The sequence below is a fragment of the Crotalus tigris genome, unplaced genomic scaffold (assembly GCF_016545835.1).
Source record: "Crotalus tigris isolate CLP2741 ecotype Arizona unplaced genomic scaffold, ASM1654583v1 scf7180000024416.509849, whole genome shotgun sequence".
NCBI lineage: Eukaryota > Metazoa > Chordata > Lepidosauria > Squamata > Viperidae > Crotalus > Crotalus tigris.
In genome coordinates, this window is record NW_024100582.1 from 286,221 (window position 1) to 306,729 (window position 20,509).

A 20,509-nucleotide genomic window follows, 5' to 3' on the forward strand; every position below is an offset into this window, starting at 1 on the left:
TCTTTTCTTCCTTCCTTCCTTCCTCTCTCTCTCTCTCCCTCCCTCCCTCCTTCCCTCTTCCTTCCTTCCTTCCTTCCTTCCTTCCTTCCTTCTTTTCTTCCTTCCTTCCTTCCTTCCTCTCTCTCTCTCTCCCTCCCTCCCTCCCTCCTTCCCTCTCCCTTCCTTCCTTCCTTCCTTCTTTTCTTCCTTCCTTCCTTCCTCTCTCTCTCTCTCCCTCCCTCCCTCCCTCCCTCCTTCCCTCTTCCTTCCTTCCTTCCTTCCTTCCTTCCTTCCTTCCTTCCTTCCTTCCTTCCTTCCTTCCTTCCTTCCTTCCTTCCTTCCTTTCTTTCTTTCTTTCTTTCTTTCTTTCTTTCTTTCTTTCCCGATGTTGCCATGCTGGCCTTGGGCTGCATTATGCTGCAGGGAGGGGCTGTGAGCCTGAGAGTTGCTGTTTGACTCTGCCTGCAGCTTTATGTCCAGGGCTGAGGTGAGGTGGGAATCAATTTGGGGCATTTGCGGGCACCAGAAAGGCGCTACAGCAGCAGCCTTGTTCCTGAGTTTATGGGGCAAGGGAGAGAATTTTTTAGGTGAAAGGATGCTCATCACCATTCTGCTTTTTAATAATAATAATAATTAATAATAATAATAATAATAATAATAATAATAATAATAATAATAATAATAATAAGAAGTTGGAAGGGACCTTGGAGATCATCTAGTCCAACCCCCTGCTCAGGCAGGAAACCCTATACCATTTTGGACAAATGGCTGTCCAGTTTCTTCTTAAAAACTTCCAGTGTTGGAGCATTCACCGCTTCTGGAGCCAGGTTGTTCCACTGGTTAATTCTTCTAACTGTCAGGAAGTTTCTCCTTAGTTCTAGGTTGCTTCTCTCCTTGCTTAGTTTCCATCTGTTGCTTCTTGTCCTGCCTTCAGGTGCTTTGGAGAATAGCTTGATCCCCTCTTCTTTGGGGCAGCCCCTGAGATATCGGAAGGCTGCTATCATGTCCCCCCTCGTCCTTCTCTTCATTAAACTAGACGTACTCAATTCCAGCAGCCGTTCCTTATGTGCTTTAGCCTCCAATCCCCTAATCATCTTTGTTTCTCTTCTCTGTACTCTTTCTTTTGAGATGTGCCTTTGTAGCATGCGAAACAACAGAGGAACACTGCACAGGGATTGTGTTGTATGTGCACATCCTTGCATGTGGGCACGTACTCGGGAGTGGCAATATTCCTGTTTAAAAGAGTGTTTTCCCAAAGAGCCTGGAAGGGGGGGGGCTTTGTCCCTGTGCCCCATGACTATGCATTTGGGGGGTGGTCTCCCATCGATGTCTGTTGGGAGTGTGGTGGGAGCTCCAGAGCAAGAGGAGAGCCAGCTGTCTCTTCAGAAGGTCCTTGGCTGGGTGGTGGCATGTCTCCTGCTGCTGCTGCTGCTGCTGCTGAGACAACGATATCCATTGGAGGAATGGCCCAGTAACATGGGTCAACTTGGATTATCTGTAGCCACAGGAAAGGGGAGATGTGGAGACCCTATTTAAGCTTCTGTCATGGCCAACCCGAGCAAGCTAATCTTTAGGCAAATAAGGCAGATGGGAAAATGGGTAATAATTGGACAGCTTACACATTATTGTAAACCTTCTTTGTGTATGATTTGTCTGCAGAGCACGGTGCGGGTGGGGTCTGGTGCAGCTGGCTTTGCTGTCCAGCTTGCCTTGTTAGCATGGTTTAATTAGGGATTGGAGAAAAAGTGGAAGCAGCGAGGCAGGAAGGCCTTGGGCCTACTTGCAGGAAGGACCTGGAAATTGAAAGGAAGGGCTGGCCCACACTGGCCAAGCCCTTCCAAAGAAAGTGGAACGCTGCAGGGGGTGTCCTTTGCCCTCCCAGTTGAAACCCTGGAGAATGTGGGGAGGAGGGAAGGGGGATGTTTAGCACTGTGGCTGGTGGCAGCTGCTCTGGCTTTCTTCCAGGGCAGCGAGAGGGGCTGCGCTGCCTCCTCATTGCCTGGGCCTGGGCTGCCCTCCTGCAGGGTCAGCTGCTTCTGTGAAGGGAGATACCTGGCTTGGCTGTTGAGCTGTTAATTACCCCCCTTCCATTGTTTTATATTTTTGACAGGAAGCCAGACGATGATGATGCTAATAATAAGTTTAAACTGGGTAATAAGCTTACGTGGTACATTATGCATGTCGAGGACAAGCAATTAAGCCTGGCCTTGCACATAATAATTAGATTTTTCTTGATGAGCTCATTGGTAATGTGTTAAGATTAAGGGCTTAGCTTTCAGTGTGCACAGTAGCCCCCCATTTTCTTCACCCCCATTCAGCAGAAACAGGCTGGACAGGTAGAGCAAGAGGTAGATGCAGGGTTGGACCAGAGTTTCTTGGCCGTGACCAGCTCTCCTCCTGGGTAGGAAGATAATTGGAGGGATTTGCTACTCCCCTGCTTTGCACCAGGCATTGGAGCCCCCGCCTGGAAGGGAAAAGGTGTAGCATTTGGAAGTCATCTTTAAAGAAAAAGCTGGGGGTGAGCTATAATTCCCAGCCACCCACGTGGCCTGGGCATCCTGGGAACTGGAGTCAGGGCACCTCTGGAGGACACCTGGGCAAGGGAGGCAGATGCTCATGTTGTTCTGATATGGGCCAGCGTCTGTGGCGTGCCCTGAGCCCTCCTGCATTGCTCTGCATGGGTGCCCAGGTTGCCCATGGTCACGAGGACTGGGGTTGCCCTGGAGGAGGGGAATATGCTGGTTACCTGGGGCCTCTTACTGGCCTTTGCACTAAATCTGTGGTGCAGGCGCCCAGCTCCACTGCCCTGTCCTGTTTGGCAGTGTCTCCTCTCCCATTTCTGTTTTTGGGGTGGCCAAAGGCACTGCTCAGGGAAAGCTACCAGCTGGGGCTTCAATTAACCACTGTGGTGCTTTTCTGTTCTTTAATGAATGTATCTTGTTTCAACTCCAGAGGTGTAGAATTTTAAAGCACAGAGTCACAAAGGAAAAAAATACTAAAATCCCAGCGGTACAACATCAGGCTTTAAAAATGCTATGAATCTTTTTGGTTTATACTTTGCATAATTTAGTTATGGAAGTTGTTTGCCATTTCTATTTAGAAATTTGGATTAAATTGGCAGTGGACAGATTCAAATCAAGCCACTGATGACCATATACCCTTTCCGTGAAAAGGTGAAGTGCCCCAAGGAAATGGGATAAAACACCCTATAAAGACAAAAAACACCCTATAAAGACAAAAAACACCCCCTAAAGACAAAAAAAACCCTATAAAGACAAAAAACACCCTATAAAGACAAAAAACACCCCCTAAACCCGAAAAACCGACCTTTCGTATAAAATGCAGCTCCGAGTTTGGAGCAGGGGAAGGGTCTCCCTTTACAGAGGAGACCACCCTCTTTCTGAGCTATTGGGTAAGTATTAAGGCTGCCTTTTCTACTGTGCCAAGGCTGGTTAGGAAGCCTGGCAGGAAGGACGGAGAGAAAGAACGAAGCCTCCTTTGGACAGAAGGAAGAGATCTTAGCCAGCACTTAGTGACCAGCTCAGTTGTGGTCCCAGAAGGCTGAAGTTCATGGAACAGCCATTGGGTGGCAGCAAGCCTCAGTCCTGGGCCCAAGTTCACCTTTTAAGTTCCTCCAGGTGTTCCCTGCTGACTTCCCTCCAGCATGAGAAGGCCTCTGCTTTATCTAGGGTTACAGAACCCTTTTCCTCCTGCAAGATTGATTTTATTGTTATAAAGGGAAATCTGGTTTCTACTAAGGGATTTCTCTGTGGAAAACTTCCAGTTAGGAGAAAAGCTTGCTTATACTGAGCCCCAATGGCTGCCTTTTGCTGACCACTTGGAAAATAATTCCATCTTCTCCCTTTTTCCTTCCACCGGTTCCCTCTCTCTTTTCCAGCTGCATGTCTCTACATCTCCCTCCTCCAAGGAATTTTGGAAAGCTTCAGAGAGAATTAAAGTGCTTAGTTAGACCTGGTTGTAGCCCCTCCCATTTTCTCTTCAGATGCCATTAGGGAGCAACCCAGCCCAAAACCCAGCCAGGAGAGGTTTACTTTCAGCCCCTCTCCCCCTGAACCCTTAACATCCCCCCTTCTGTGAGTTTTGGTGACATGCAGCAGGTCCTCATTAAGAAATGTTCTTAAGTGCCAGCAGGGCCCTGCTGCTCCCTGCAATCCTTTTAAACAAGAGGCTTTAATATCAATATCAGGCTCCTGTGACTAACAGGAAGAAAGGAAAGGGAAAGGAAGCCCCCAGCTGGCCTCAAGGAGCTTAGAGAATGGGTGGGGGGGATTGATGGAGTGCTGCCTTTTCAATTACAGCCACCTCTGATAATTAAGTGCTAATAACCTTGTTAGTGCAGAATGGATGTTCCTCCTCCTGGCCATCTCTTCTCAGAATTAAAAGCAGATTGCAGGCAAAGGATTGTGGGCTGGTGGCGGGGAAGAAGATCCACAGAGTTACACTTGAGATGAAAAAAGAAAGGCAAACCAAACCTCCAGGGCCTTTGGGCACCACCTTGAAAAGCCTCAGAGGTGCTGCACCATAACAGCGGCTGCTTTTTGCCCACCTGTCTTCTCCCTTTAAGTTTCTTTTCCCAGCTCTGGGTCCCTCTGTAGTGCTCCTTCCACACAACTCTTCTGTGGCCTGCTCAGAATCAAGGGACCTGGGAAAGCTTAGGAGGTGGTGAAGTGGTTCATCCCCAAGTGCCGCAGAAACTTCCAACAAACCCCGAGTGTCCCAACAACAGAGGAAGGGAAGGCCTTATTTTTTCCCAGGCAATTCCTCCAGCTGGGCATACACTTTATGCTGTGTATTCTTGTGCCATAAGAGTTGCTTCCTCAGTCACCTGGCTGTATTTCATTTGGGGGTTATAGGTACATCACCCTCCTTTCCTTTCCTTTCCTTTCCTTTCCTTTCCTTTCCTTTCCTTTCCTTTCCTTTCCTTTCCTTTCCTAACTGGCCATTCCCAGTTGAGGTGCTGGAAAAGTAAAAAAGGAGGATGGGGTTTTATGACCTTTGTGTGGATTGACAAGCATTTGCTCATCCCAAAGTGCATTTCCTATTTTAATACCCCTTTTCTTGTAGTGAGTGATTTCTTTGGGGCTTCTTATTTCCTCCCTGCCCCCTCCCCACTTTGTATATGTGTGTGTGTGGGGGGGGGGGAATGTGTGCTTATAAATATTCTATGGCAGGGGTCTTCAATCTTGGCCCTTTTATGAGTTGTGGACTTCAACTGCCAGAATTCCTCAGGCAAGCGTGCCTGACTGAAGAATTCTTGCAGTTGAAATCCACAAGTCATAAAAGGGCCAAGATTGAAGACCCCTGTTCTGTGGTGCCACCAACCAGCTTGACTGCCTCCTCGTAGCTCACCCTTAATTCCAGGACATTTCCGAACAAGGCAGCCCCAGCTTTCTCCCACTGCTCCCTGTCCTTAGCTCTATGTCTGTTGATCCCGGCTCCTACTCTAGAACGATTCTCATCCAGGCCTGCCAACCCAGGACAACCAAGTTTGCCCTGGAGACTTTGCTTCTTAACTTTGAAAAGTTGGTGACCAGGCCTAGTAGATTCCCTGCCGGCTCCTTGCTGACCCTGGGAAAAAATGTCCATGAGACAGAAAAACCCTGTTGATTCTTTGTGATAATTTCATCTTCAATCACGCTTTCCACCATTTACCCTGAACAAGTGTTAAGCTAAATAAATCCCCATTTTGGTTCATTAAGACCTTTGAGCTGTGTGCCATCTGAGAAATAGGATGGTTTGGCTCGTGTTTCTTCCCTCGTCATTAACTTCGAGCAGGCAGGCTGATGACCGGACACGCTTCGGTGTGGTTGGCCAGAGAATGTCCTCCACACCCCTCAAGTTTCCTTTCCTTGTGCCAACTGCTCTGCAAGACTGGCTTCTTTTTGTTTGGTTTACCCTGCTTAAATTTTTAAGACAAACAGTCATGTAACACATCTAATGAAACTGTTTGAGAGTAATTAATTATGTATCAGTCTTGTTTGCATGCCTGCTGCAGCTCTCTTTGCCTCAGCCGAGTCTTTGATCTGTCAAAGGCTAAGTGGGAGATAAATAATGAAATTACAAAGCCACCAGCGTGGAAATAAACACTTTCCAGGGAAAGGCAAGGAGGGAAGAGGTCACCTTTAGCAAGCACATCTCTCTTCCAACCCAACTTTCTAAGGGGTCAGAACCCTTCCGGCACCCACCTTCTCCTTACAGCCCCTCTGGAAAGAGGCTGATGAAAGTGTGTCGGGATCCTGCTGTGGGTGGCCAGGTGACAGCATTCCAAGACCCCGACCACAGCCTTGTGGCCTCCAAAGCAATCTGCTTCCACCCAGCTTGTCCCTATTCGCCTCTGCTGCAACAGTGTAGGCTGGGATCGACCTCCACCTGCTATGGATGAGCAGCAGAGAGGCCACGAGGTGGGTGTGAGCAGCTTCAGGCCTCTGTTGTCATCTTACTTGTTGGAGGCCCATTCATACAGGTGAAGAATGGAATTCAATAAAACTTATTAGCCTAACACCAGACAGGTAAGATGAGTATGGAGATGGTGGGTTCTCCAGCACACAGCTACTCCCAGGCTCTGCCACAGACGAGTAATTGCTTCAAAGCCAGCAGAAGGTGCATTGATGCACTGACAATGGAAGATCTGAGACCCAGCAGACATGTGGAAATGGAGGAGGGGGCTGAGGGATATTCCTTCTCCCCCTGTGAAGATCTCATCCAGGTAAATGAAACTGGACTGGCCAGATGAAGCTGACCAGAACCCGCACTTGGAAGCAAGATGGTTGACAACCCCCTTTTATGAGTCAGTCTGTTTCTCATCAGAGATGCCTGGTGGGAAGACGGATGAGCTCACTTAAGCTCCCCCTGAGCACTGCTGTGCAGCCAAGCGCAGCTGGGTCAGGGTGTCCCACCAGTCTCTTGAACATCCAGCCATCCTGACTGAAAGATGGACAGCAAGAAGTTAGCAAAGTGGTGCTTCTCCAGAATGAAATTCATGAAACTTCAGGGAGGTTCTGAACCTGAATCGTGAAGTTCTTTTGATCGCAGGTCAACATCCCTTCTCCCTTGGTCCTTCAGCCCCACTTGCCTGCCTCCTTGGACATCCCCTCAGTTGGAGGAAGGTTCATCAGGCTCATAGCCACAATGTTGGAAATTAATCTGACCAATAAGCAACTTTTCATAGCTTTCGATCAAGGCTGGCTAAGTTTAACCTGAATTAGCGGGAGAGAAAGCCTTCGCTTCCCAGGGCACAGAAGCAGCTCCTCAAGGGACTGACCGCTCCGTTTTCTGGAAGCCCCTTTGGCTCTGGGCATTGCTGTGCTTCCGTGGCCACCAGATTGGAAGTGGGTTTGGATCAGAGGAGAGTCAGTTAAGTTGGGAGAGTGGCCCAGGTCATACAACTAGTAAATAAACAGAAAGCCTATTGATTTGTGTTATCAAAGTTTATCTTTTCTATTAATAGCTTTCTAAATTGGTGGCACTGGAGCAAAGAAACCCAATCTGAACTTAAGTGGGCCTGATTATGACTGTAAAAACCCTGGCTAATAAGAATATGATGTGGAGTTAGGCTGAGAAAGAAAACACATTTCTCATTAGCTCTTTGATTAATTACTCTCTGCACTTTCCTAGCGGGACCCCTTCAGAACTGCCTCGCCTTGAGATGTGAAGAAGAGGCTTATCTTACCATAATCATTTCCCTCCGTGAAGTTTCAATTAATCTGTTGTCAGCCAAAGGCTCAGTTCTTTTCATGTAGCTGTTCTAGCTGAGTGGAGAAGGAAAAGGGCCTACCCACCCTGAAGGGCAGCTCTAAGGCCACAGCCAGTCCATGTTCTCTGCCTCCCAAGGCCCAGAAGTGAGCTGGCAGAGTTGTGTGGCTTTTTACGGCTTCTTCTCGGTTGGCAGGTAGGTAAGGCCTTCTAGGTAAGGCCTTTTTGGGGCTGCTTGGGGGAGGATCAGAAGCTCACCCTTGCTACGCACAGCAGCCCCATGGAAAGGTAGTCCTGCCACTCAGTGGGTCCCCAGGGATGGAAAGAGATGAGTGGTTGTGTCTCTGGAGCAGCTTGGTCTCTTGGTCACCTTCACCACCATCGAGATGGTCTCTAGTTTGTGCTGCTTCTCCATCCCCCCCCCCATCTGCTGTTTTCAGCCTCTGCTTAAGATTTTGGTCCCTTTTGACGTCCTCTGATGGAGTCAATAACATCACAGGATGCTGTAACGAAAGTCTCTCTTGTTAGGTGGATAAATGAGGCTTCCTCATGGGCATCTCTGCTGCTCCCTATTATCTATGTAGCCCACGAGCGATTGTGGGCTTGGCAGAAGGAGTCATGGGGGTGGGAGAGAGGCAGGAATTCTCCACAATGCCAGAACATTTGTGAGGCCCACAAGCCCAGCAGGAGCAGGAGGACAGCAAGAATGTGGCTGCTTTATTAATGTCTTTTTTCAAGAAGCAAAACAGGCTCCCCACATCTGGCTGGAACTTAGAGCACCATGTGGCCCCTTAATTGCTGCTCAACGCCTGAAAATGAAGAGCCCATTTACTTCACATTCAGAGGCAAAGAAAAGGAAGTCCCAGGAAAGTATTTTTCCCCCTTGTTCTGGAGAGGCCCGCTGCCCTGGCAAGCCCAGTGAATACCCCCCCTTGAAAAAAAAGGCTGGGGGGGGGGCGGTTGGCAGGCAGGATCCTCCTGCTGGACTCGGCTGCCTCCACCTCTGTCCACGGTGCTGAAAGCAGAAGCGATGGCTGTGTTTATGCTTCCATCCTGCTGCTTGGATCAAAGCAGACACTTTAATCTATCCAGCAACAACTCAAGGATTAAAAAGTTGCTGGCAAATCAGAACCCCAAATTGGTGGGAGAGAGCTGCTTGTCAGTTGACAAATCATCTTATAAAGGAAGCGCTGCGTGGCCTCCGTTGGCAGGCTGCTTTTCTGCTGCATTCCAGGCAAGCTTTGCCATCATTTCCCCCAATTGCACCCATTCGTAAGCAATTTCATATTGAGCTGCTAAGATCCCCCAGCAGGGAGTCAAAGCAGGAGGTGGCGGTGAGCGAGTGCTCGCTTCCAGCCACCTCCACTTCCCTCTGTCTCTTGCAGTTTGTTCTCTCTTAAGCTGAGGTCCCGGCAATAGGCCTTCCAATCAGGCCTTGCCAACACTTCAGTTTTCTGGTTTTCCTTTTTTCTTTTTTGTTTGCCACTTGCAATACATTCCATCTCATCTTGGTTTGCAAAGGAAAGATCTGCAACCCACTATGTTCCTGGGTGTTCCCTGTGTGTGTTTGGAAAGGGAAAGAGGAATAGGCTGCGAAGGCCTAGCAAGAGAATGCCGGTCCTTCCAACAACTGAATCTATTGTGTGAAGGTCAGTGGGCATCCAACATTATGCAAATGGTTGGCAGAACCCATGGAGGAGCCCATCAGTTCATTGTTGGTCCTGGTCACAGAATGGCTCAGAGGGGCCATCTGGTTGAGGAACAGCTTCTCAGGAGAAATATGGGCCTCTTCCTGTTTTTATCCCACCTTGCCTTCAGAACAGTGTTTCTCAACCTTGACAATTTTAAGGCATGTGGACTTCAACTCTCAGAATTCCACAGCCAGCGTTGCTGGCGGTGGAATTCTGGGAGTTGAAGTCCACATGCCTTAAAATTGTCAAGGTTGAGAAACACTGCTTCAGAAGCTCAAGGCAGACTGTTGTTTCCCATTTTGTCATAACAATAAGACTTTGGTTGAGTGGTAGTGACAGTTGTCCAGTAACTACATTCACATGCAATATTGGTTAAGAATGTGTGGATGCAGCCACAGTACTTAAAAAACTTGGTTCAGTTTAATCATTTGAAATTGGCCCATTTAGTTAGTTTTCAATTGGATGAACTGAAAAAAGTCAGTGAGCTTCCATGGCTGAGAGGAATCCTGGAGCTACCAAGGTCTCCCAATTTTTCTTCCACTTTTCTTCCTTTTTTCAGCATTTAAATAATAAGAGGAAACATGTTTTTAATACCAGAACATTTGGTATTAGCTATCTCTTAAATACTAATGAATATATTTTATGATTGCTATTTTAAGCTTGGCAATTTAATTGCACTTCCCCGTTGAACTTTGTAAACTGCCTGGCAGGATATAAATATTGGAGTTAAATAAGTAGGATGTTCTCACAAAGCATTAGGCTCAAGCCTCCAAGGAGCCACAGAGCAGAGGGATTTTTCAAGTTGGGCTGCTGGGATGCACAGAAGTGGTGGGGTAATTGCTGATGGGCAGACTGCATCTTGGGTACCGATTTACACAGACTCCAATGCAGATAACACACCTTGTTGGTCAGCATTAAGGAAGAGAGGAGGAAAGGCAGAGTCCCAAATGGGCAGAGCTGGACAGAGGCTCTTAGGGATGCAGCCTCTCCGTCTCCAGTAAGAGAGAGGCTGGTCCGGAGCTCTCCATCACTGCCCCTCCCCAATCTAGCACTTCCAACCAGGCTCCCTTGATGTTTTCCAGTCGGCTTTTGTGCAGGCTTCAATCGGCACGGAGGCTCTGAAGGGCAATTGTGTCTTTTTATTTTGCAAAGAGTTGGCAGCCCCAAAGACAAAGCAGGGGGTGGGCAGGGGGCTTGCAGAGGGATCAAGGTTCATGCTGCCTAGCCCAGGGGTGTGTGACCATCGCATAGCAACCCTTGTGGTCCTGCTGCCATTTCTGGATGATTTGTAGAAAGGTTCCATCTAATGGGATAGATTAGTTGATTAAAAGTAGTGCTCTTGATTAGACAGCAGCTTTTTCTTTGAAAATATTACAGAATATATTGGTGGCCAATCTCATTTCAAAAGAGGTTGGGCCTTTTTTTGTCAGAACACCCCCCCCCCAATGGGGGATGGGAGTAAAGAAGAAAGTGTGATTTTTGCTTTAGCTGGTTTCATTTGTGACTAGGTTAATATGGGAAATAAAAGTAATTCCACTCAGAAGTCGAATTTAGTCAAGCAAAACTGCTCCGAAGCAAACATCTTTGCTTTGTGTCTGGAAATACCTGCCTGCCTTTGGCTGCAGAGGAGCTCCTGTGCCAGGCAGGGCCCTCCCAGGATGCCGCGCGGGCAGGAGAGGAAAATGGGAAACGGGCCCTCAGCTTCCAGGATGGACCAAACTGCCCCAAGGGCCCCACGCAGGGGCCTGCTGGGCTGCAGCCCCCCCCCATTCCTCCCACCGACCTCCCTGATTTGGGATGGAGTCCCTGCTGCTTGCCCAGTAGCGGCAGGGGTTTTCTGGGAGGGGAGAAGATTGAAAGGCCTGAAGCAGAGAAGCCCCCGTCCTCCCCTCCCCCGGCAGAATCACAGGCCAGTGGTTTGATGCCTTCCTGCACAGAGCTTCTCCCATGGGACCGGGCTCTCTGGCTGCCTTATGTTCAGGGCAAACTCGAGGCTGGTGACTTATTTCCACAAACTGCTGCTGCTCTGGAGCCGGTCTACCCAAACCTCCAGTTGCCATGGAAACCAGTGCTGGGGCAGTACTGGAAGAATGAAGGATTGCCATCAGAAGAAGAAATAATCATGAAAATATTGGAATGTGCAGAGATGGACAGACTAACTGTGAGGCTGAAAGACAAAGAAGATACGGACTATTATAAAATTTGGAATTTATTCTATTCTTGGTTAGAGAAAAGAATGAAGGATTAGGAAGTGAACATGTATTAGCTTAGCAAACATCAGATAACTTGTTTGATTGGAAAAATTAACATATGTTAGTGGGGAAAAAAATTAATAAAAAAAAAAAAGAGAAAAGGAAACCAGTGCTGGGGTGGCAGTTCCACAGCCCAACTCTGGAGGGAAGCAGCAGGGCCGGGCTGGCTGGGCAAGGATGCAGGCCAGTCTCCAAGGAGCCTCTCGCTGGCCTGAAGCAGCAGGAAGCCCAAGGGTGCTGTCCAGCTGAGGGGAGTGCTGGCTTCAGCTGTTCTCTGCCGGGAGCCCTGGAGGTCCTTCCTGTGGTGGGGTCAAGTGGCCCAGGATGCATGCAGGCCTGCTGAAGAAGCAAGCCTTGCCTGAGAAACCCTCCGAAGCCATGTGCTCCGTGGGTGGCAACCAGGACCTTTCCTCCAAAGAGTTTACTCCCGGCTCCTTCCTCAAACTAGGGACTCCTCACACCACCACCCCCCCCAGGTTTGCTTTTCATTCTGCAGCCAGTGTGTCCTCCTGCTCCCTCACCTCCTGTTCTTGGCAGCTTTCTGCCCTCCTCAATACCCCTGTGCCAAGCAGGGTAGTGAATTATTCCAACATATAGTCTCTTGTTTGGAAATCATATATATCTCTGGCAACTTATTATTCTCCCTTATCAGAATGAGGGCCCATCCAGCTGCCACGAAGCTGTCTCACCACTGCTTCTGCAGCCAAGCCAGGGGCAGCACGGGGGGTGAGGTGGTCTCCCTTCTTTTCCCAGATGGCATTTCTGGGAGGTCTGGAGTGCCAAGACACCAGATAGGCCAGGTGAGGTGGACTGTTAGAACAAGAGCTTCTGCAGGCCTGTGATGGCAGGGTGGGGGGAGGGGGAGAGGCACCTGAAGTGGACAGAGTCCTGGGACCACCCAGAAGAGTCTTACTGGCATCAGCCAGAAGCCATCAGGGACAACATGTCAGTAGCCAGTCTTTAGACGCTTCAAATAACACATGGTCAGAAAGGCGTTTCTAAGATTGCCCAGCAGCCAACTATATCCCTCATTAACGTATGCCCTGTTGGGTGTCCTGAGCCATTCAGGGTCTTGGATTGGCTGATGGCCTTCACCTTTGCTTATTACAGAATTGCCTCCTTTAGTGATGGACGTTCTTGAGCCATAGCTCAGTGGACTTCCCATGAAGACAAGGACATCAATACAAGGGAGACTAAGATTCCTCACTTCAACTATGACCACTGGGTCACTTTACAAAGCCCTGAGAAATGCCTGCCAGGGGTAGGTGGGGTGTTGCCTCCTCTCTGTGCCAAGGAATCCAGGCCAGCCTCATCTCTGCTGAGAGTCAAGGCTTCGCCGAGTGTCTAATCTTCTCCACTGGCAGATTAGACAAGGCAACAAGACAGGAGGTTTGGATAAAAATTGGTGCACAGATCAGTGAGCAAAGAGTTCTCTCCCCCATCCTGTAATGACATCCCAGATTCTGAAATGAAACTCAGTGGGAGGCCAATTTTGCACCGACTCCAGACAAGCTGCTTTGCAGCCGGCCAGCCTCAGCAGCTCTCACCCTTCAGTGAAGGCAACCGTGGTCCAAGCAAAGCACAGTATCAATGCTTTGGGAAGCCCCACCCACCCAATCAGGCTTTGATGCTAATGCCCAGTCATTACCCCAAATTTACTGATCTGCACACCAATTTCATTTCTGCTTCCTGCTCTTCCCAATTCAGGACACCCGCCAAGCCCTCCATACAAAGCATTTCAGCCATGCTCTTCTGCTCTTTTTAAATGGGGAGCTCAGCTCTTTGCCCCACTTTTCTGCTCCAGAAGATGGGCTTGGGCAGTTGGTTGGTTTTGTGCAACAAATGAAAACGGGGGTTCTGAGTCTCTGTTCTGATGGGACCTTGTGTCTCCCAGCATGAAGCACAGGTGTGTTTCCGTGGACAGAGAATTTTGCTGGGGCTTCTCACCAGCACACACACGCTTGAGAGGACAATAGATGTCTCCACTCTGGAGAGGAGGGTGCCCATGCTTTTGCACAGGACTTTGAAAAAGCAGGTGTAAAAAAACCACCATAGTTTGGTTTCTCATGGTCTTCAGAGAGGGTATGTAACTTGGACCACCACGGGGGACCATCAGCTGCAGGAACCAAAGGAATTCAGTGCTGGGAGCACTAGAGGGAAGAGAAGGGCAAAGGGCCAACCTGGGACATATTCCAGTTGTTAAGCCAGCCCAGCAGATCTTGGGGTGAACTGCCTGACTCAATTGGGGCACAGTCTTGGTCTTGAGGATGATGAAAGTGGAAGAGGGTGATTTAGATTTCAGTTTGAGGTGCAAAGATGGTCTGTCACAGTGGGAGGTATGATGAGTCTGATTGCTGAGCGTCTGGCAGGAATGGTTGAAAATTATGTGGGGGAAGCAGGTGACTTTTGGGGGTGGGAAGAGTGTCTCTGGCCAGCTGTGGCCCAAAGTAGGTGCCCCTTCCTCCTCCTCCTCCTTCTCAGGTTGTGTGTGGAAATGTGTATCTGAGAATTGGGAAGAAATGAAGAGCATTTGTAAAGCATTTGCCAGCGGGCGCCCCAAGTGAAGACAGCCGCCACTTGCTCTCCCAACTGCCCAGCCTGGAGCCTTCGGGGAGACCCAGAGGGGCAGGCGGTGTTGGAGTCGCTAAACACTTGTGCAACAACAAAGCTGACGGGCAATTGCTGTCCTGTTGACAGAGGCGGGTCAGAGGTCGAGAACTTTTCTCATTGCCAACTAATTTAATTCATGAATGTTGTGCTGGTTGAAGTGAGGCATTCAGCCCCCAGCCCGGCTTCTGAAGGCAGCCAGAGAGCTGGACCTGCAGCCCCAGCACAGGCCAAGGGGGCAGTGGCTGGCTGGCCATCCTGGCTAGTCACGCTGAGTGTGGAAAGGAAATCCAGTCATAAAGGCAACAGCTGGCGTTCTGACCACCACAGCATCACAATAATCACACAAATCTGAATCCCAGAAGATGGGAAGGGTGACAGAGACCTTGAAGAAATGGGAGAGACTGGACCACGGAGCTTTTCGGCCCAAATCCATTGGCATTTCAAAGGCTCAGACTGATTTGAAGACATTTACAGGCGGACTTTAGTGGCAGATAAAATAGTTTGCTTATTTCACACTTGTGTGGCCACCTGCTATGTACTGTTTGTTCGGTTTCAAATTCTTTAATTAAAATCAACATAAAACAGATTGAAAACATCCCAAGAAGAGAACCGCTTGATTTGCTGGAGGATATTACTGAAGAAGCACCAAAGTGGTTAAGGAAAAAGCGTACGCTGTTGTTTGTGGCAGTGCGTGCTGTGCAGGGTTTATGGCAGCCAAAGCGCCCTGGCTCACCACAGGGACCTGTGCTGTGCTGTGCTGACAGGCGGCTGAGAAAGCATCTCCTGGTTCACACTCTGGCTTCTGTGCACACTGTGTGTGTGTGTGTGTGTGTGTGTGTGTGTGTATGCTTCCTCCTGCACAAGCCCCACCCTTGCTGGCATGCGGCACATTTACCCAATACTTGGGTGCGATGCCAGGCTTGTGAGACCAACACAGGAGCCAAGCAGGGACCAAGTCCCTCACAGCTTGTGATGTTGTGTACTGCTGTTCAAGAATGCTTTTCGAAAACATCTCAGTGTGAGGTTAGAGTTGATTTTTTTGTGTGTGATGACTTTATTGATTTGTACTATTGGGTGATGTTCTTGGTGTGTATTGCCTTGTGACTGCATTCATGGGATATATTTAGGCAAAGGGAATTCCTTCCTTCCTTCCTTCCTTCCTTCCTTCCTTCCTTCCTTCCTTCCTTCCTTCCTTCCTTCCTTCCTTCCCTCCCTCCCTCCCTCCCTCCCTCCCTCCCTCCCTCCCTCCCTTCCCCCCTTCCTCTCTCAAGCTTCTGATGGGCACTCCTGTAAGAGGAACAGACATGACTCCTGGGACGATTTTGCTAAGCAGCTCCAGCCAGGGCTTTGGCCTCCTGCCTGTCTGCTGATGTCCTGCCATGCTCTGTTCATGGCAGGGGCAGCCTGCCCCCTTTCCTTGAATCCAGAAGCCAGTGGCCCCTTTCTCCTTGCCTGCCCCTCCTGCTCCGAGGTTTGCTTGGAGCCAGTTCCTGGGGGTTTTCCAGCCAGTCCCTGCTCCTGCTCTGGGTGCTTGGCTGCTTTTGTGGAGCTGATTAGAGGCCCCCTCCAACAAGCATCAAAGCTTCAATTAACACGGCCGCTTGCAACCCTCTTGCAGAACTCTGATAAGAATAGAATTTTCACTTGGAAAATGGATTTTTATTTAGTCGTCTGTACATTTCAGTAAATGACCTATGTGGTATAGCGGCAGAGAGACTCCAGGGACAATTAGGGGCCTCATTGGGAACTGGTTATCTGAAGGAAACAGGCACACACCGCTATTTAGCTGTCTAATATCCTGGTAGGAGGGTAAACCAAATTAAAAACAGCCTCTTTTCACCACCATTGAAATCTGAAGCAGGCGTCTCATCCTGCCCCTTCAAACTCTTTCTTCTCTTTGGGACATCCCGGAAGCTTCTGCTCTGGAACTCCCAGAAAAAAACCACGAAATGACGGGCTAATTGCTGGGTGGAAGCTGTGTGTGAAGGTTGGGGGGGGGGAGGTGCAGGCCAGGAAATATTTTCTTCCTTGCCAATGAGTGTGGGACTTCCACTCGCAACCTGGACCTCCGCACAACAAGTGAAAACCGGTCTCACCCGGGTTTCTAGGGGTTGGCAGGGCTCCCTTTCCAACACTTGAGCGGGTAGCAGGCCAGTTTCCAGAGGGAAGACATCTTTGGCTCGGATGTTTCCTGCTTTTTAAACTGTGCAAAATGTGAGGTTCTTGGCAAGTGGCTCAGGGCCCTCTGGGATTCTGGGCCCTTCTGCCAGGGGGACTCTCCATCACAGCGAGCTTGGGGTGCTGGCCCTGCCAGGAGCTCTGGGCTGCCTCAACCCCCCTAATCAGAAGACAGTCCCAGGTGGGATGAAGTAGGAACAGGTTCAGCCAAACCATTCTGAGCACCTGTGGCAAAATCAGCCCCTCTTGGGCAAGCCAGATCGAAATCGCAAACACCCGGCCTGTGTGCCACAAAACCATCCTCACCGCAAACAAGCCCCTTGTCAGTCAAAGCTTTTGCCGGGGCACAGTGCTGGCCACCCTGGTGGGCAGAGGGGGCCGGGCAACTGCGCTGGCTGCCCTCTTGCTGGAGGAAAAGAGGTCTGGTGGTGACCCAGCACCCAGGGGAGAGATTCCATGGCCCAACCGAAGCAGATCTAGGGCAGAGAGCTGAGCGAAGAGAGCCTCCCGTGAGCGGCCCAGGGCCTGCTGCTCTCCCTCCAAGGCCGGCTGAAACAACAATAATGAACGCGGAGAGCCAAAAGCTAATAGGGAGCCAGACAAGTGTTTTAATAATGGGAAAGGTTAGAAAAATCCCTCTCCAAGCTTCAGCAAAGCCTCTTGCCAGCTGTTTGGGAGACCCAAAGTACCATGACTGTCTATTGATTCAATTATTCTCTACAATGTAATTCTCTGCATTTATGTGATACCAACAAACAGAGTTGAAAGACATACAAAAATAAATGATCTGAAAGTTAATATGGCTGAATGAGCAGCACTGAATAAGGGGACCAGGCAGTTTGGTTTTACATTGTACGATCAATAGCGTGCAAAACAATGTCCTAACTTTCTCCAGGGAGCTTGGAGAAGACCTGTCTGAATTGATCGCTATGGAAATTAATTGAATTTGTGGAATTCACATCGCTGGGTAATTGATGCTTCTTATAATTACCTCCAGGTTATGAGCTTTTAAGGGAATTGCATTGATTCCAACAAACAGAGAAGGAGAAAGGCAGATAGGGCGCCCTTCCTGGAATTGTGCAGTGCGACAGGGCTGGTCCTTGGAAGATTTCACAACAAAGGTGGAAGATTCGAATCCTGTCCTTGCTTCACACACCCCTCCCCCTTTTGCCAGACTCTGGTTGGAACACAGAAAGAAGGAAGGAAGGGCCTGATTGGAAGAGGCAGCTTCTCCTGCAGCGCACGCAAGGAGCCTTTTTCCCTTCCTGAGAGCTTAAGAACCACCGTCCGAGGGCTGGAAGGAGCCTTAGAGGTCTCCTAGTCCAACCCCCTGCCGAGAAGGAAGAAAGACCTGGGTTGTGTCTGGAGGAAACTTTTTCAATCAGAATAGAGCTGGAAGGACTTGGAAGGTATCTACAACACCAACTCTGCATGGATGGTTGGAGCAGGCGGAGGGTTCAAAGGACAGCTCTTCTTCTACAGCCCTGTCTCCATCTAGCAGCAGTGGCTGGCCACAACATGTCGTGTGTCACCAAGAGTTTTGACATATAAACTAACCATTACTGACCTGTCCAGAAGGGGAGGGAGAGAGAGACCCGACCCTCCCATAATGGTCAGTAGAGAGCAGGGGCTGTTAAACTGGGGAAGGGACCCATTTCTAATTGCTTTTTTGTGAGTCGATCATCCAGTCTGGGACTGTGCTGCTAAGATGCTTGCTTCAAACAATGGATCTGGTGTTTTTTATGGGGGGTGATGTTAGTGGAGGCTGGGAAGAGGGGTGATGGGATGAGAGAACCACAGATCTGAAGGAAGCCTAACTAAGCTCTCCTGCTTCTTACTGAAGGGTTAATTCGATAGCTAATCAGCCTTTTATTCGGGAGCACAGTAGGTTGTACACAGCACTCCTATCCCCATTAAAAACAACTGCAACAAGTTTGCCAAATATTGCCATTTGCTGCCAAACATATGCGGTCTGGTATGAAGTGCGAAGCACAGAGCTGCGGGTTGTTCCAGGGGAAACTGGTGCCCGGCCATTTGGGGTCCCATCCGGTCCCTGCATCAACGCCTCTCCCACTCTCTCAGTGACTGGTCGGTCTTCCCGCCTCTGCCTTCTGGCGGTGACAGAGATTCATGTTTATTGATGGAGGAAAGATTTACATGGCCTCCCATCTTGTGACACGGAACTCTGGGCTGCTCACCTGTTGCTCTCAGTTGGGCACTAACTGGCTGGTTTTGGCCCCAAACGGTGTTGCAAGAAGGCCCATTTGGGCTCCTCCAGAAGGGGATTCCTCACTTGAGAGATCATGGATACAACATCAGGCTGCTCTGAAGTTCGCAAAAGACCCTCATCAACTGCTGTGTGCATCTGCATTCAATGAAGTCCACAAATCCTTGCTTTGTTATACTTTAGTGATCACAGAGCTTAATCCATGGGGTTGGGAGGCCTCGGGGCTGCCCTAGTTGCTGTCTGAGGCTGATCTCAGCTGAGACAACAGGCACCCAATAGCATGAGCCAGCCTGCCCCCTATGCTCCCGTCTTCTGTAGTTCCCTTCTGCCAGTGACAGGTTGGGGGGCTGCCCTGTACCTATATAACATCACCCCCTTCTTTCAAGTACAGTATTTGCCCACGGGCAGGGGAAGCAGATGGAAAATGTGGGCTAAAGCAAACATTCCCGTCCGAGGCAAGGGATTCCCCACTCTTTGCTGACTGCTGAGGCTCATTTATCAGGCTGTCAAAAGATGGCAGTGCAACATTGCTCAGTGCCAGGGAAAGAAAGGCGGGTTGAAAGGGTGGCAGGAAGGAGGGAGAGGGCACAAGTGGAGGGTGGCCTTTCTGACTGCCCCCTCCCCTGAGCTCCATTGGGAAAACAAGGGGCCTCTGGCCTGGAACCTCTCCCTGGGCATGCACCGCACCCCCTGTTTTGACAAAGGGTGCCCTGGAACCGGGAAGGAACAGCACAAGCGACTCTGTCTAGCCTCCATTGGGTGGAAGAGGCTGGATTTTCCAACCCTGTAAAGCAGTCAGGAGTTCAGTCCTCCCCATTAAGAAAGGGGGGGGGAAGCTTAGGCTACAACAGGGCTTACACACTTCTCCTGTTGGGTGAAGGCCTGTCTCAAGGCTCCTTTTTGGAAATCCCCTGCAGGGCTGAGTTCTCTAGCAGAGAAGGACCTGGCGGATGGTTGCTGAACCTCAGAGAGCCGGAAGCGGCCAGAATGAACCTGCACTGAGTAGTGAGCGCGGCTGGTGGGGCCAGTGGCCCCCATTCCAAAGAAGGGCCCTCCCCAATCAGGAGAGTACCCTGCCTCCCCTTTGGGCCCTTCTCTGCTCAGCTGCTGACTCTCCGCCCAGGAGAGAAGACGGCTCTTTCCCTAATGAGAGAGAATCTTTTTTGCCTTGGGAGAGATCAGGTTTCCCCAGAGCCTCTTTCCAAACTTCCCCCAAACTGGATGAGCTCAAAAAGTAGGGGAAAAAAATAAAATAAGGCAAAGCGGTGGATCACCAACACACATTGCTCTTGCTCCAACAGCATCTTAGCTGAGGGGAGGGGAAGTTATGTGTTGTGGAAACACAACAAAGAGGATCAGCTGACTGAGTCAAGTAACATCAAGGGGGTTGCATTTGGCTCTAGCAGACCCAGCCCTGTGGAGGATCCACACCTCCCTCCCTGTTAGTTGTGCCATAGAGAAATCAGCCTTCTTGGCACATGAAGCGATCCTGGTTGAAGATAATTTGAACCAATGTTTGCCTGAGAATCTCTCCCATCTGAGACATGACATCGTTTCGGCACGCTTGTCAGAGAGAAAATCCAAGGTGCTCTGAATCGCGGAAGGTCTGGTCTCCTGGTCTCTCTGCCTAGAAACAGGCAGACAATTGGAAGCTGTCTCCCTTTTCAATGTTCTTGGCCCGTTGGATATACTAATTGGCTCCACTGAGCAAAACTCCTGCCGGGAGGGACAAATCTCTTTGTAGCTTTCGCTCAGTGCACAGGTAAGTGAATTCCTTGCTCAGGTTACTTGTTTCACGGAGAAAAAGTCATTGGGCAGTGCTTTCATTAAGAGGGGGCTCCATGAAATAAGGCGAGGCT